The sequence below is a fragment of the Thunnus albacares genome, chromosome 4, assembly GCF_914725855.1.
Source record: "Thunnus albacares chromosome 4, fThuAlb1.1, whole genome shotgun sequence".
NCBI classification, from domain to species: Eukaryota; Metazoa; Chordata; class Actinopteri; order Scombriformes; family Scombridae; genus Thunnus; species Thunnus albacares.
Window position 1 is genome coordinate 7166700 of NC_058109.1, and position 13152 is coordinate 7179851.

Below are 13152 nucleotides of genomic sequence, written 5' to 3' on the forward strand. Positions count from 1 at the left end.
ACTGACCACATCTGGATTGTGTGATGAACTGTACTGGATGACAAAATAAGCAAACATGGAGAAAAGTGAATATCTGCTGAGTCTTAGATGAGTAATGTTTAAAAAGTGATCTGTAAACGCTGTAGCCAGAAACCCTTCAACACTTATCTTTACTTTTGGTATCTTGTAATGAGTATTTATTATATGTGATATTTGATATATAATGGATTCACCAGAATAAAATTAAATAAGAGAGAGCGTCTTTATGTCTCTTTGTTTGTCTTTTAACCATTCAAAATTTTATTTAGTTATTCTGAGCAAAAAAAATACAAACATGGACTACATAGAGAGTCATCTGTGAGCCATTGGCGGATCTCACTGAGGCCACATAGCGGCGGAATAACGCCCCTGGTTTTCACATTTTCAACTATCACATATGGCTGCGATGTTCAAGCATCTACTTAATTTTGGCCATATGCTGAATTTCATTCCCCTCTGCCATCTCTATTCCCTCCTGCACTCTCTCTCTCTCTCTCACACACAATGTGAAACCCCATAGGGATTGTCTTAACAACTAAAAACAGGAAGTTGCTCATATCCCTCCGCACATTCCACATCTCCCCCACGCCCCCCCCCCCCAAACACACACACACACACACACACACATACAACGGAAAGAAGTAGGGAGGGATGAACAGATGAGAGGGAAAAAAAAAAAGGAAACACCAAACCACCCGTTTAACACTCAAGGTTTAGGAATGAATGGAATACCGTTTGTGTCACTCAACGCTCGCTCTTCATTGGGCGACCGGAATCCTGTGGGCGGTGAGGAATGCTGTGATTGGTTGGAGAGGAGCACCGGGGCAGTTTGAATTGGATTAGGTTCAAGCTGCTGCGTAATTTAATATCAGAGTGACTAACAGACTTTCTTCCTCCTCTCTCCTCTGTGATAAAAAAAAACAAATTTTGGTTACGGGAAGGATGGCAAAGCGGGACCTTCCCATTTTAGTGTTTTGTCTTGGCAAAATGGACTTACAACCAACTGAGTCATCGGATGTTGGCGAAATAGATCATATTTTTCTAACCACAATACAAGGAAGGTACAAGTACACGTTGTGCTCAAGTTAAGGTCAAACAAGATGACAGAAAGACTTCCGGAAAGAAAAATGAAGCAATCATTGGGGGGCTTGGTGAGCTTCATGTTGATAAAGACACCAGAAAGATCCATGAACACATCAATTAATTTGTTCTTAATTATCTTAAATTACTTTCTGGAGGATAAAATGAAGGAAAAAAAACTCTTTGAGGATAAAAAGTAAAGAAGGTCAAATGAGAAGATTAGATGATTGGTAGGATAAGAAACAAGAGCGAAAGAGGGAAAGGACAAATGAGAGAGAGAGAGAGAGGAAAAGAGAAGGAGGAGAGGAGAAAGGATGTAAGAATGTGTAGAGAAACATACAAAGATGAGAAAGATTAAGAAAGGATAAAGAATAAGAGGAGTAAAGGAAATTAAAATGAGCAAGAGGGAAAGGAAAGGAGATGACGAGAGAAGAGGAAGAGAGACAGGAGTCTACAGGAGAAACGGAGAGGAAACAATAGTACAAAAAGGCCAAAATAAAGGAGAGGAAAAAGGATGTACACAGAGAATGAAAAAAGAGACAGTAAAAGGAAGGATGGGGAAATGATTAAGAGAGGAGGAAAAGTGAGGGAACAGAAAGGAAGGAAGAGGAGAAAATACCAAAATCTAAATCTAGAGTACTCGCTCTGCAGAAGATGAAATATTTTCCATTTTGGAATCTCCATCATCTTTCCTCTAGCACCACTATCAGGTCAAAATGTTCACTTTTAAATGAACCCCAAACTGTCAAACACTTGCTCCAAATGTAAGACTTAAGATGGAACACACACACACACACACACACACACACACACACAGGTCCTGACCCCGGGTCACTGTAGCTGAAAACATACTGCAACGCATCATTTGATGCGCATCAAATATTACGCATCGAATGCTGCTGCTGGCACCAGTAGGAAGTGTTGCACTGCAGTGTGTCAGCAGGAAGACAACATGCACCATCTGAAGAGTATGGACGTATAAAGAGAATTGAAAGAGCTGAAGAGTCAGTCTCTATGAGCTATGGCTCGCCAGGTCGTTTAACTTGGGATGTTTGTCCACCTGAACAACACAGAGAGGAAGTCGAGCTGCCACTGGAGCCGGGATGTACAATCAGGAAGTGAGTGGAGTTTATTTATTAATTTATTTTATTCTTTATTTTTGTCTTGTAGATACAGGCACAAGTGAAATAGTTAAAACTACAGTGAAAAGCAAGCAACAAACTGGTAAGTAACATCTGTAGTCGGGCCAACATGAAGTGCTGCGGGGCTGCATCGACGAGCGCCCGGCTGTCGCCGACGTGGGGTTGTATATAGAAAATAACAGGGACGGCTGTTTTGATGTGTGCTGTTCGGCAGTGGTGTATTTTGGCCTCGACGGTCATCGTTTAGAAAGTAATGGGATTTAAAAACAAAGACTTTCAGACTCTGGGAGGTTTAGGGAGAGTAAAACAAAGAGAGGGAGGGAAAGAGAGAGAGGAAGGAAGACAAGAGGAAGTAAAGGAATGAAAGAGAAAAAATAAAATGTCTAAAAATAAAAACAATTTGCGACTGACATAAATGAGAATGAGGGAAGGAGGAGAGATAATCTCGTAATTAGTTTAGTCAACATATCATGAACTCAGTATAGTTTGGCAGGTTTCATGTCAGATCGATTAAGAGAATCATTTTGATTTATTACAAGTTGTCATTTCTATGAGTTACAATAATATTGCACATACGAAAGCCGTGTTTCCACAAACCTGAGTCAGCCGGTGACACACATGTTTCACTGTGTCCTTCCAGCAGCTGTGCTGAGCCACAGGGTCAACCATGGCCAATATGTAATGACACCCCCCCCCCCCCCCATATCAAACCAATGACATGTCCTGCACTAAACTGTTTGACTCAGTGTGTACGTGTCTGTGCTGGTGACCAGAGACAAAAGCTCTGTTTGTTAAAGTCTCTCTTTGTTCAGCTCTTCTAAACAAATCTCTGGAGTTTGGTTTCACTCTGACATTCCTGTTTGTGCTGTCAGATATCGGCCCTGTTTCACTGTTTACTCATCACTTTCAGCCATATTAGGTTACTACTGATGCAAATACAACATTTCCTGCTACTGCTGCCTCATATTAAAGGTTTTCCACTGGTGAACACACATGAAGCTAAATAGAAAATGTATTTGTCACTCAGTTAGCGGAGCATCATTAGCGGTGCTATTTGTCAATAAAAACAAGATATGGTGTATTCGGCGCAAATTAGTCAATGGATTTAGTCAGTTTTAAATATCACAAGGACGAATAGAAAAACCAGTGACAACCACAGTGAGCTGGTGTGTTGCTCTTTGGCACACTTAATGGGTGCAATTGCCCTTTTTACACCCCATCAGTGCGCAGTAAGGGGATCTCCCATCGCAAGATTCACACTTTTAGGCACAATTACTCTCCCTATTTATCCTCCCAAAATGCAGATAAAAAGTTTCATTTCCTCAAGCAGTGAGGGAGTAAGAAAGGAGCAAACCAACCAGAAATGGAAACAACTTTATTTGGTCTGTTTTTCATTGTGGTTACTTACTAAATAAAGAAATATACAGATAAAATAAAAAGCTTCACTACCTACAAGTTAGAAAATAAGCAGGAGAAAAGAGTGAAGGAGAGAGAGAGAGAGAGAGAGAGAGAGAGAGAGAGAGAGAGAGAGAGAGAGAGAGAGGCGAGCATAAAAGCAAAACTAAATGGAAATCAAAACAACTTCACTTGGTCTGTTTCCGTTGTAGTTTCTTACTAAATAAAGAAATATTCAGATAAAGCTAAAAGCCTCATTACCTAGAAGTCTGAAAAGATAAGCTACATAAGAGTACTGAAGTGACACTAAATGAAACTGAAACAACATAACCAGGTCTGTATTTTATTGTGGCTAATGAATAAAAATAAGATAAAAACTCTCAGCGACACTCAGGATGTGGCTGCACAGCAGATTTCATGTAGTGCAGAACGCTGAAATGTCACAGTTCACACCATGAAAGGATCTGTGACCGTTTCACAAATATCAAACACGTTTGATATATGTGTGGGTTTTTCTCTCCAGAGCCGGTCGAATCACTCAGAACAACGGGGCGTCGGTTCGCCTCACAGCGGCCGATAACGTGGAGACGCAGGTGTGAATTCTGGTGGAGTGACTCATCGCAGCACGTCGTCAAGGTAAACAACTTCTTATACCTTGCTGTCCTGAGGAAAAACACCCACAGTTTCCCACGACGGTTTGAATTTACATGTCTCAGCCTGACTCAAGGATCCCCACCTGTATCAAAAAATGCAAGAAGTTAATTAAGCTGAGATCTGGGAACAGAGTGAACGCAGAAGCAGTCAGCCAATCGGAGAGGTCGTAAAAATAAACAGATAAAAACTTAATCAAACATCAACTAATCTCACTGGATCAGTGATCGAGATATTTGAGGAATGTGCTTCTTTCAACGTTTTATGACAAAGCAGCTCTTTTAATGTCTAACAGGTTCAATTTAAGCCAAAAAATTTAAAGTGATTGAGTTGAATTCTGAGACATGAGGGTTTGGTTGCAAGTAAGAAGAGAAAGACAGAAAAGAAAAGAGAGAGAGAAAAAAAGAGAAGAAGGATTAATCTTCAGCAGCAGCAGCAGCAGCTTAAAACCAGTTCTCCCATTCACTCACACACAAAGACACAGAGAGACGCTCTGCTTTGTCCATCCTCAAAGGCAGTGGCTCTGTGTGTGTGTGTGTGTGTGTGTGTTTGACTCTCTATTGACCTTTGACCTCTGTGTGTGTATGTGTGTGTGTGTGTGTGTGTGTGTGTGTGGTACAGTGTGACCCATATCAGGGTATCCATCAACTCCGTAGCAGCAGCGCCGAGAGCAGAGAGCAGCTGTCAATCATCACATCTCAGAGCATTCTCCATAAGCTTTAATTAGAGTGTTTTAACAAAACAAACAACTGGATTTGTTTCTGTAAACATCTAGAACATACTTATTGGTTTGTTTATTTAACAGGGACAGCGCACATTAATAACGTTGCTGTAAATGCGCCAGAGTTAGCCAAGAGGCTATTTTTCATCTGTAGTCCCCGGACAGATGTTACAGAGTCTCCCTAAAAACTGAATATGAAAATGAGATTGAAATGACAAAGTTACTGAGGTCTTTAACACATGCTCAACAGACAGACTCTGGTTTGGATCCAGCTCCAATAACAATGACCTGCTTCTGAATGAAATATCGCTATCGCCTCACCTCAGCCGTCATCATTCAGCCCACAGTTAGGAAGGTTATTGTCTGGTGTTGGATCTCTGGTTGAAAAGGTAAAATGACTTGTTCAAAAGTATTGGATACAAAAAAAAGGGTTGAAACAGTGAAACAGTGAGAAATACGTTGCCTGAGGGAAGCAGAAGACCTACTGCATGTGTTTGATTTGCAGTGAAACAGCAGCCATAGTGAAGAGTGGTGAGGTCAAATGCCACTATGACACCAAACATGCCCATTTCGAATAAATCTACTGCCAGAACTTGGAGGTAAAAAACACAAAATTGAGGTTGTTGTTATATGCAAATTGAAGCAGTTGCAGTCATCATATCGTGTCTCCAGCACAATAATTATAAAATCAAACATTTTCACAGTATTTGCTAATGAACACACCAGCGTGCTATCAAACCTTTATATGCCCAAGTTTAAGAACTTAGTGAGTCAACAAAGGAGTCTCTTCTCTCTTTAATACAGAAATAATGTTCATGTGCAAAGTTTTGTACTGAAATATTGTGTAATGCGTCCTCGCTGTACTTTTGAAGTGGCGGACGTTCGTGGACCTCTAACACTTGTAACTGACAACCCCTGATCCAGAACACTGGACGCCCAAAATAACTCCTCTGACTCTGCAACTCTACTGGTTTTGATCATGAAGAAGACACGCCCCCCCCCTCCCCCCACCCCCCATCAGCCATCCCTAACCCCCCCCCCCATCCGTAGCCCCTCCCACTGCTCTATCGACCTCATTCATTCATTCTCTCTCTCTTTTTCTCACACACACATTCATCCTCTGTCTCTGTCTGACCAAACACTGGAATAACAAACGGGGGGAAGTCTCATTCATCTGCAGGACTAATGTTTACACAGCATGTTCTCTCTCTCTCTCTATCTGTTGTTTCACTTGCTCAATCACTCTCTCTCTCTCTCTCTCTCTCTCGTCCTCATTCATTCTCTCTCTGTTTATCCTAGACTGCTGTTTTTGCTGTTTTTCCGCACAGGGTGTAATGGTACTGTATGGGGGTTAATGGGGTGTGCATGTGTGTGTTGAGGAGTGTAGGACGGCTTCATATAGCGACTAAAACAACACATACAGTGCAGACACACAGACACGGACGCAACCTTTAAACTCACCTAAAGTTCACTAAAGATTCATCTTGATCAAGTTATTCTTATAATGGTTTATAGATATACTTTCATCGTTCTGCACACGCCTGTTGAGGACATAACTTCGTGGAGATATAGCGCAGGCTGTGTAGTGAAAGTGGCGCATCAGCAGCTTCAGTCCTCCGTCGGTGTACAGTTTGCATTCAGGCGACCATGTCTCCTAGAAATTATGTTTATAAATGACTAATTTGCAATGGCAGATATATTTTGTAGGAAACGTAATGCCGCCCAGATTATGTTGTTATCAACATAATTAGGAAATGTTGTTAATTGACGTATCAGTAAAATGCTCACTGACAACATATTTCATTTGTTTTCCACCAAAATATCCTTACAATACAATATCTGTCAGTAGCAACTACAGAAGTAGAAGGCAAATATGAGGTCAACATCAAGTGGTATATAAACGTAATCTCCAGCACACAGGGTTGATTCAGGGACAGCACTGCTATGTAAATCACCTGTGTTTTGGTAGCACTCAGCGCTAAATAAACATTAACGTAATTTGTGAACATAAGACAAATAGACTTGCAGCCTAAAAAGATGCTTCAGGTTGTTGTTATATGCAAATGCTGTCACATTCACTCCCTGGATCGGCTTATCTTGGCTACTGTCCTCTATTTTTTCTGTCTGTAAGGGTTGTACAGCGTGTGCTAAGGGCGCCACGTGATGTGTGTCAGTTAACGAGTCCCACTATAAATGCAGACAGTGTAGGAGCTGATTTATAGTTCAGTGTAGGATTTGATGATTATTTGACCCTTGTCTTAAAAGGGTTACTAGCAGCTCTGTTAAATGGAGACTTTCCAACGAGAGCATCAGTCATTTCAACAAAAGCCCCAAAACAAAATAAGTTTACGTTCAAGTGACAGAGCCACAGGAATTGTACATTTTTGACTCTTTGCAGCAGCGTGACGTTATTATAGAGTGGCTGTCCTTAGACGTTGGTTTCTTTTAACCATGGCCACCACTGTAACCATGTTCTTATTACTGTAACCATGACAACAGAGCTCCCCTAACTTTAAGGGAGTAGTTATTTTAACCCAAAACATGATCTTTCCCCAACCCTGAACAAGTTGTTTTTGTGCCTTAACCAAACTTTAACCATAGAGTTGGCAGATCATTAAACACATTAGTGTTAGAAATGGCGATGTGGTCCTGTCAATCGTTCTGGGCGGCAAGGAGCAATGACATACAAGACTGTACAAAGCTTTAGGCAAAAATAATGTCATGAATAGTTAATATTTGTCAGTTAACAAAGTGCAGGAAACAGAAAAAACTTAAATGACATCAATATTTGGTGTGAGCACACTTCAGTTCTCCTCGGTACACCTGCACAGTTTTTCAGGTACTTGGCAGGTCGGTTGTTCCTGCATCTTGGAGAAGTTGCCACAGTTCTTCTGTGGATTTAGGCGTCTCACCTGCTTCATGTTAATCCCAGACTGACTCCATCATGTGGAGATCAGGGCTCTGTGGGGGCCAAACCATCTGCAGGACTGTTGCTGAAGATAGTTCTTTATGACTCTGGCTGCATGTTTGGGCTCGTTGTCATACTGCAGAATACATTTAGGACCAATCAGACACCTCCCTGATGGTATTGCATAATGGATAAGAATCTAACATCTAAAGTGCCTAAAACCTTTGCACAGTACTGTTTATCCTACTGTTTCCGTAGGAGGACCTGTTGGTTAGTTGTCATAGTATAGTGAGTCTTGCCTTAAAAGGACTGCCTGCAGTTTTTGAGAACCAGTCCTTGTGATAAACTTTTTTTATATTAAAAAAAAGATTTTTGATGGATTTCCTGTTGTTGAGGTAGCTCCACCTTATGTCATAAACCCACACATCTAAAATCAAAACCACACATCCTCTCTACTTCTTATTCTCTTTCTTTCCCACCGTCTGCCCTCCGTCCGTGTTATTTTGACAACACTTTGACAGCTGAACACGGAGCCAGTCTGCAGTCCCAGTTAAAGGGGATTGGATAATTTTCCATGCTGTGGACATCAGATTTGAAATATCTTCCTCTCACCCTGGGACCCTCAGCTCATTAAATCAAGCCTGTGTGAAGGGTGCTGGGGGCCACGCTGGGTAAGGGAGGGGGGGGGGCACCTGTGAGCCATTTGTGGGTCCTGACCCCTAATTTTAAGAAACCCCCTGCAGTAATGCAACACTTCAGGAAAAGAGAAACAGTGAGCTGTGCTTTGAATGTTGGAGGACTTCAGTAGCTGATAATATCTGTCAGGTGATGGAATGACAGATGAAATGAGTCTTTTACGGAAAAACAAAAGCAAGAACAAATGTTCTTCTTAATACTTTTAAATGATCAACATGCTGTTGTAAATATATTTCAATAAAAGCTATGATCTTTGCAATGTAATGATTTCAGAAGATATTGGATGCAACAGTCTATTTCCATATTATTTTACTGTCAATGTCCCAGTTTATTAAGCCTGTCAGGTTCAGACTTGGTTCAACTGTCATCAGTCTAAGCTCGACTTAGACTGATGACAGTTACTTAAAGGTAGCCTGTGGAGTCAACTCATCAACAAACAGTTATAATTTAAAGTTCATTCTTGAAGATCACGTAGTTTGATAGAAAGCTGGACTTTGCAATGTGATAGTTCTGCCAACTGCTGTTTACAAGGTCAAGAATGAACTTAACTTTTTAGCTAGCATGCACAAAAAGTCTTTAAACATGCTCAGGAAAAAAAAAACATAACTGGGGGAACTGATAAAGATCTGCTGTCTGCTGATGAAGACTGTGGTATATGATCAAAACCTCTAGAACATCTACTAAATGGACCTCGTGGTGAAACTGCACAAGATGCAAAACATTGTCAAATATTTCTTGATGGTGCTACTAGATGATAAAAAAAAAAAAAAAAAAATCACAGGACACCTTTAAGCTCAGCTTGAGCTCGTGCACTCATGTTGCACTTTCACATCCTGATTTAAATGTGTTTATTTTTTTCAAAAGATTGTTTAATAGAGATTAGTCAGCGACAATCACCGAGGCTGCACACAGGCTGCTTGTTACTCGTCTTGCATCACAAGAAGATTGTTGCACATTGTTGCAGAAAGTAGCTCTCAGTCATAACTGTCTACATAATAATTATTGTTCAGGAAAAGATAAATGTGTTTTGCAATGATTCATGCACCAAAAATTAAATCCATTCTGATCCTTTGCTTTGAGTCAGACGTTTCAGTGTTGGACATGTGTGGATTTTTTTTTTTTTTTTTTTTTTTGTCATATGGGTAAAATGACCCTCTAAGCACATCATTCCTCCTCTGGTATTTTCCTCTCCCACTGCTGTTCCCAGAGGAGGATTTTCCAAGAAATTCCCACGCCTTCTTAGAAATGGCTGAATGGAATTCCTCAAGCAGCTTTTCTCCTTCTTCTTTCCGTTTTTTTTTTCTTCTTTTTTTTTTTGACTGTAAAAGAAGACTGCAGGCCTCCATTCATTCTCCACGCCTCTCTTTCATCTCCCTCATGCTCTCTCCCACTTTTCCCTTTCTTACACTTTCTCTTTGTCCTCGTTCCCACTCTCTCTCAGCCTGTGCACAATTGATCTCACTTTCTCTGCCCCTCTTTCTTTCTCTCTCTCTCTCTCTTTCTTTCTTTCTTTCTTTCTTTCTTTTTCTCTCTCTCTGTGATGATGCTGACTGCTGAAAGACTGAACTTTAAACACTGTAAACACTTTAAAGCCCTGCTCTCTTTTTTGCTCTTCCTGTAAGATTTCAAGTTTGTTTCTTATTGCCTTGTTTTGACTTTGACAGGTTGTGGTAACCATGGAAACGGAGCAGCTTCACCTGTTTCTGCGGTCTGCGGTCCCACTCATGAACACCCCACCCCCCCCACCCTCTCCCACACACACACACACACAGTAACATCAGCTGTGTCTTTCTGTGATGTTTTTGCACAGCCACAAGACGGCAGGCTGCAGGGAAACTTCCTGTCAGAGAGGAAGTGGATGGAGGTGATGCTTTACTTCTAGGAAAAAAACATGAAGAAGAAATCTTTCGCTCTCATCACAACAGCGGCAACAAGAAAACATCTAGCTAAAGGTTGCGCTCACTGTTTACATACCAGCTGTCTTCATCGGTATTTCAGTTGAAACAAACCATGATTGATGCTCTTATCTTGTTTATAATGTTATCATCAGGTCTTTGTGTTTTTCTTATCACCTGTTGCTGACAGTTTCCTGTTCATGATAAGAGGAAATGACACCTTGTATTATATTTTCAAAAGCAGCTCTGTGGTTTGACTCCACTTAAAAACACACAGTAGAAAACGTTTTAATAGTATGTTTTAACATGACAATAAAATCTGAAATAGCTGCCTGTTAACCCGCACTTCTACAGCTGCACAGCATCAGCTATACTGGGATCCAGTTTACCACTTCTAAGAGTTTCAGAGCAAGGTCATAGAGGAAACGTTTGACGGTGTATAGAGAGCTGAAGTCATGACGTCACATCCGAGCTAGCCTCCGTTCCTCTAGCTTCTATAACGATCTGTCAGTCAGCGTTTCTTTCATCTGTCTTTCTGAAAATAGCAAAGCTTGAAACATTTGTAAACTCAGGCCTCCTGTCTGTCAATCACCTCAATTACAGTTGGGTTTAATTAAATCATCTGGCTCAATCATCTGGGATGTTCAGCCATGTCAAATTAGCACCTGCACAATTTTAAAAAAGCTGTAAAAGGTTTGTTTGTCTCTCTGCAGTGTCGTCCTTATAGATTATCTTTGTAAACTGCCCACTAGTACCAAGTCATTTTCATTAATTACTTGTGTGCACTTGTATATACGGACGTCTGCTGTCGTGTGCAGTCTTGTCTTTTGTTTTCTCTCTCATCCTGTTGTTTTTTCCTCCTTTTTTAATTAAGTAAGGTATGCAATGGAGAGTTCCCTGATCAAGTCCCTTTGAGAGTTGTTTGCACCTCTCCATCATATTATGTTGTTGTTTCTGTGTATATCAACTATGTCTTTTGCAGATGTGTAAACAAATCAAATCAAAGTGCATTCCTGTGATTTACTCATCATATCCTCTTCCATATAACTGAGCATCTACTACAGCACTTGTTATTATAAGCACAGCAGGTACTTACATCAACATAACTTGGTTTCATCCAGATCCATAAAACTCACTGCTCAATGCTTCTCATCTTTCTAGTCATAGTCTGTGCTGTGTGAAGACCTGCTCATGGACTCATCTCCTCTGTCCTCTCTGACCCCTGAAATGAAACAAACCACACAATGTACTGTTGAGAATCCAACTGATCCAATGCTGGATTTTTAGTTATTAGCATAGTTACAAATGTTAATGGAGGTCAGAGTGAAGTTTTCTTACTTCTGGAACAGAACCAGGAAGTTCTGGTTCTGCTTCGGTTCTCTGTTAGCAGGGATTCAGACGGAAAACAGCTGCATTAACACAACATGTTGAAGATACCAATGAAACGATTACATACAATCTACAAAGTCCCGTTGCAGTAGCACATTAATGCATATAAATGCTTATCAGACGCCATAATATTGCACAGCAGTTTATAATACCCATAGACGGGATTTTACAACTTATCACGGTGATAAATCTAATATCTTTCATGTTATAAAGTAATCTTCTAGTAATATGCACTTGCATGTATGTGATCGGCCGACGCAGTGCCTCGCCAAGTTGAACCTGGTTCATCTTCTTTGCTGATGACCCTGCGTTGTTTCACCGCAGCCTTCAGCGTTGGTATCCCGATGCTTTGATGGACTGCCCCCTTTCAAATGAATGAAAGGGCTGCTGTCTGTCTGGTGAGCAGCTCAGCATCAGATCAGGAAGCCTCCTGGTGAAGTTTCTTGCTATTAGGAAAGAAGCAGAAGAACTCAAGTCTTATTTCAATGTTTTCACATCCTTGTCTTAAGTAATTAACTCCTCAATTGTGCAAAATAATTTAGTTTCAAGAACATTTATCATTTATCCTGCATTTCTGAAGTTTCCTTTATTATATCAAGTCTTTTTATTTTTTTCTTTATTACTTTTAAGGTCAGATTTTTATATTATTTTCAAGAAATCTTATGAAGTAAGACATTTCTGGTAGATTTTTTTTCATTTTAAAGGACCAGTGTGTAGGATTTACTGGCATCTAGCAGTGAGGTTGCAGGTTGCAACCAACTGTAGGAGAACCAACGGTGGCCATGAAACTCATGAAAAAGGTGAAAGGCCGTCTTTAGACCATGTAGAAACATGGCAGTGAAGATGGCGGGCTGTGTAGAAGAGGACCCGCTCTTTATGTAGATATAAAGGGCTCATTTTAAGGTAAAGAAAACACAACAATTCTTATTTTCAGGTGATTATACATGAATCAAAACATACTTATGAATATCATATTCCATTTCTGCCAACTCTGTTCCACACGATGCCACTAAATTCTACACACTGCACCTTTAAACTATCGACATTCTCTTAACTACAGAGAAACGTGTTTGTTGGATACGGTTTTTGCTTTTGGGCAGACTTTGATTTCAGATGAATGACTACCTGGGTGTCTGATGCTAAGTAACACACAGAGCAGACTGTATTCGTCTATACAAGCGTGAAATATTTAATGTAAAGCAGGGAGGAGCTGCAGAAAAGAACATGCCTTATCAACAAACCTTCCTTGTGTAAATA

At 40.5% G+C, this 13152-nt stretch overlaps 2 long non-coding RNA genes across 3 annotated transcripts; one reads left to right on the forward strand and one right to left on the reverse strand.

Annotated features, from left to right (window-relative positions):
- The first annotated feature begins 1720 nt into the window (after nt 1–1720).
- Nucleotides 1721–11069, forward strand: LOC122979992. The gene is made up of 3 exons (XR_006402966.1): nt 1721–2216; nt 4159–4271; nt 10276–11069. It is a non-coding gene; the product is annotated as an uncharacterized LOC122979992 (long non-coding RNA).
- Nucleotides 4266–12710, reverse strand: LOC122979991. Of its 2 annotated transcripts, none has more exons than XR_006402964.1 (3): nt 11845–12710; nt 11603–11728; nt 4266–4371 (listed from the first exon to the last, which is right to left on the reverse strand). It is a non-coding gene; the product is annotated as an uncharacterized LOC122979991 (long non-coding RNA). The 2 variants fall into 2 exon arrangements; XR_006402965.1 differs by lacking the exon at nt 4266–4371 and adding an exon at nt 4990–5384.
- Between the last annotated feature and the right edge of the window lie 442 nt (nt 12711–13152).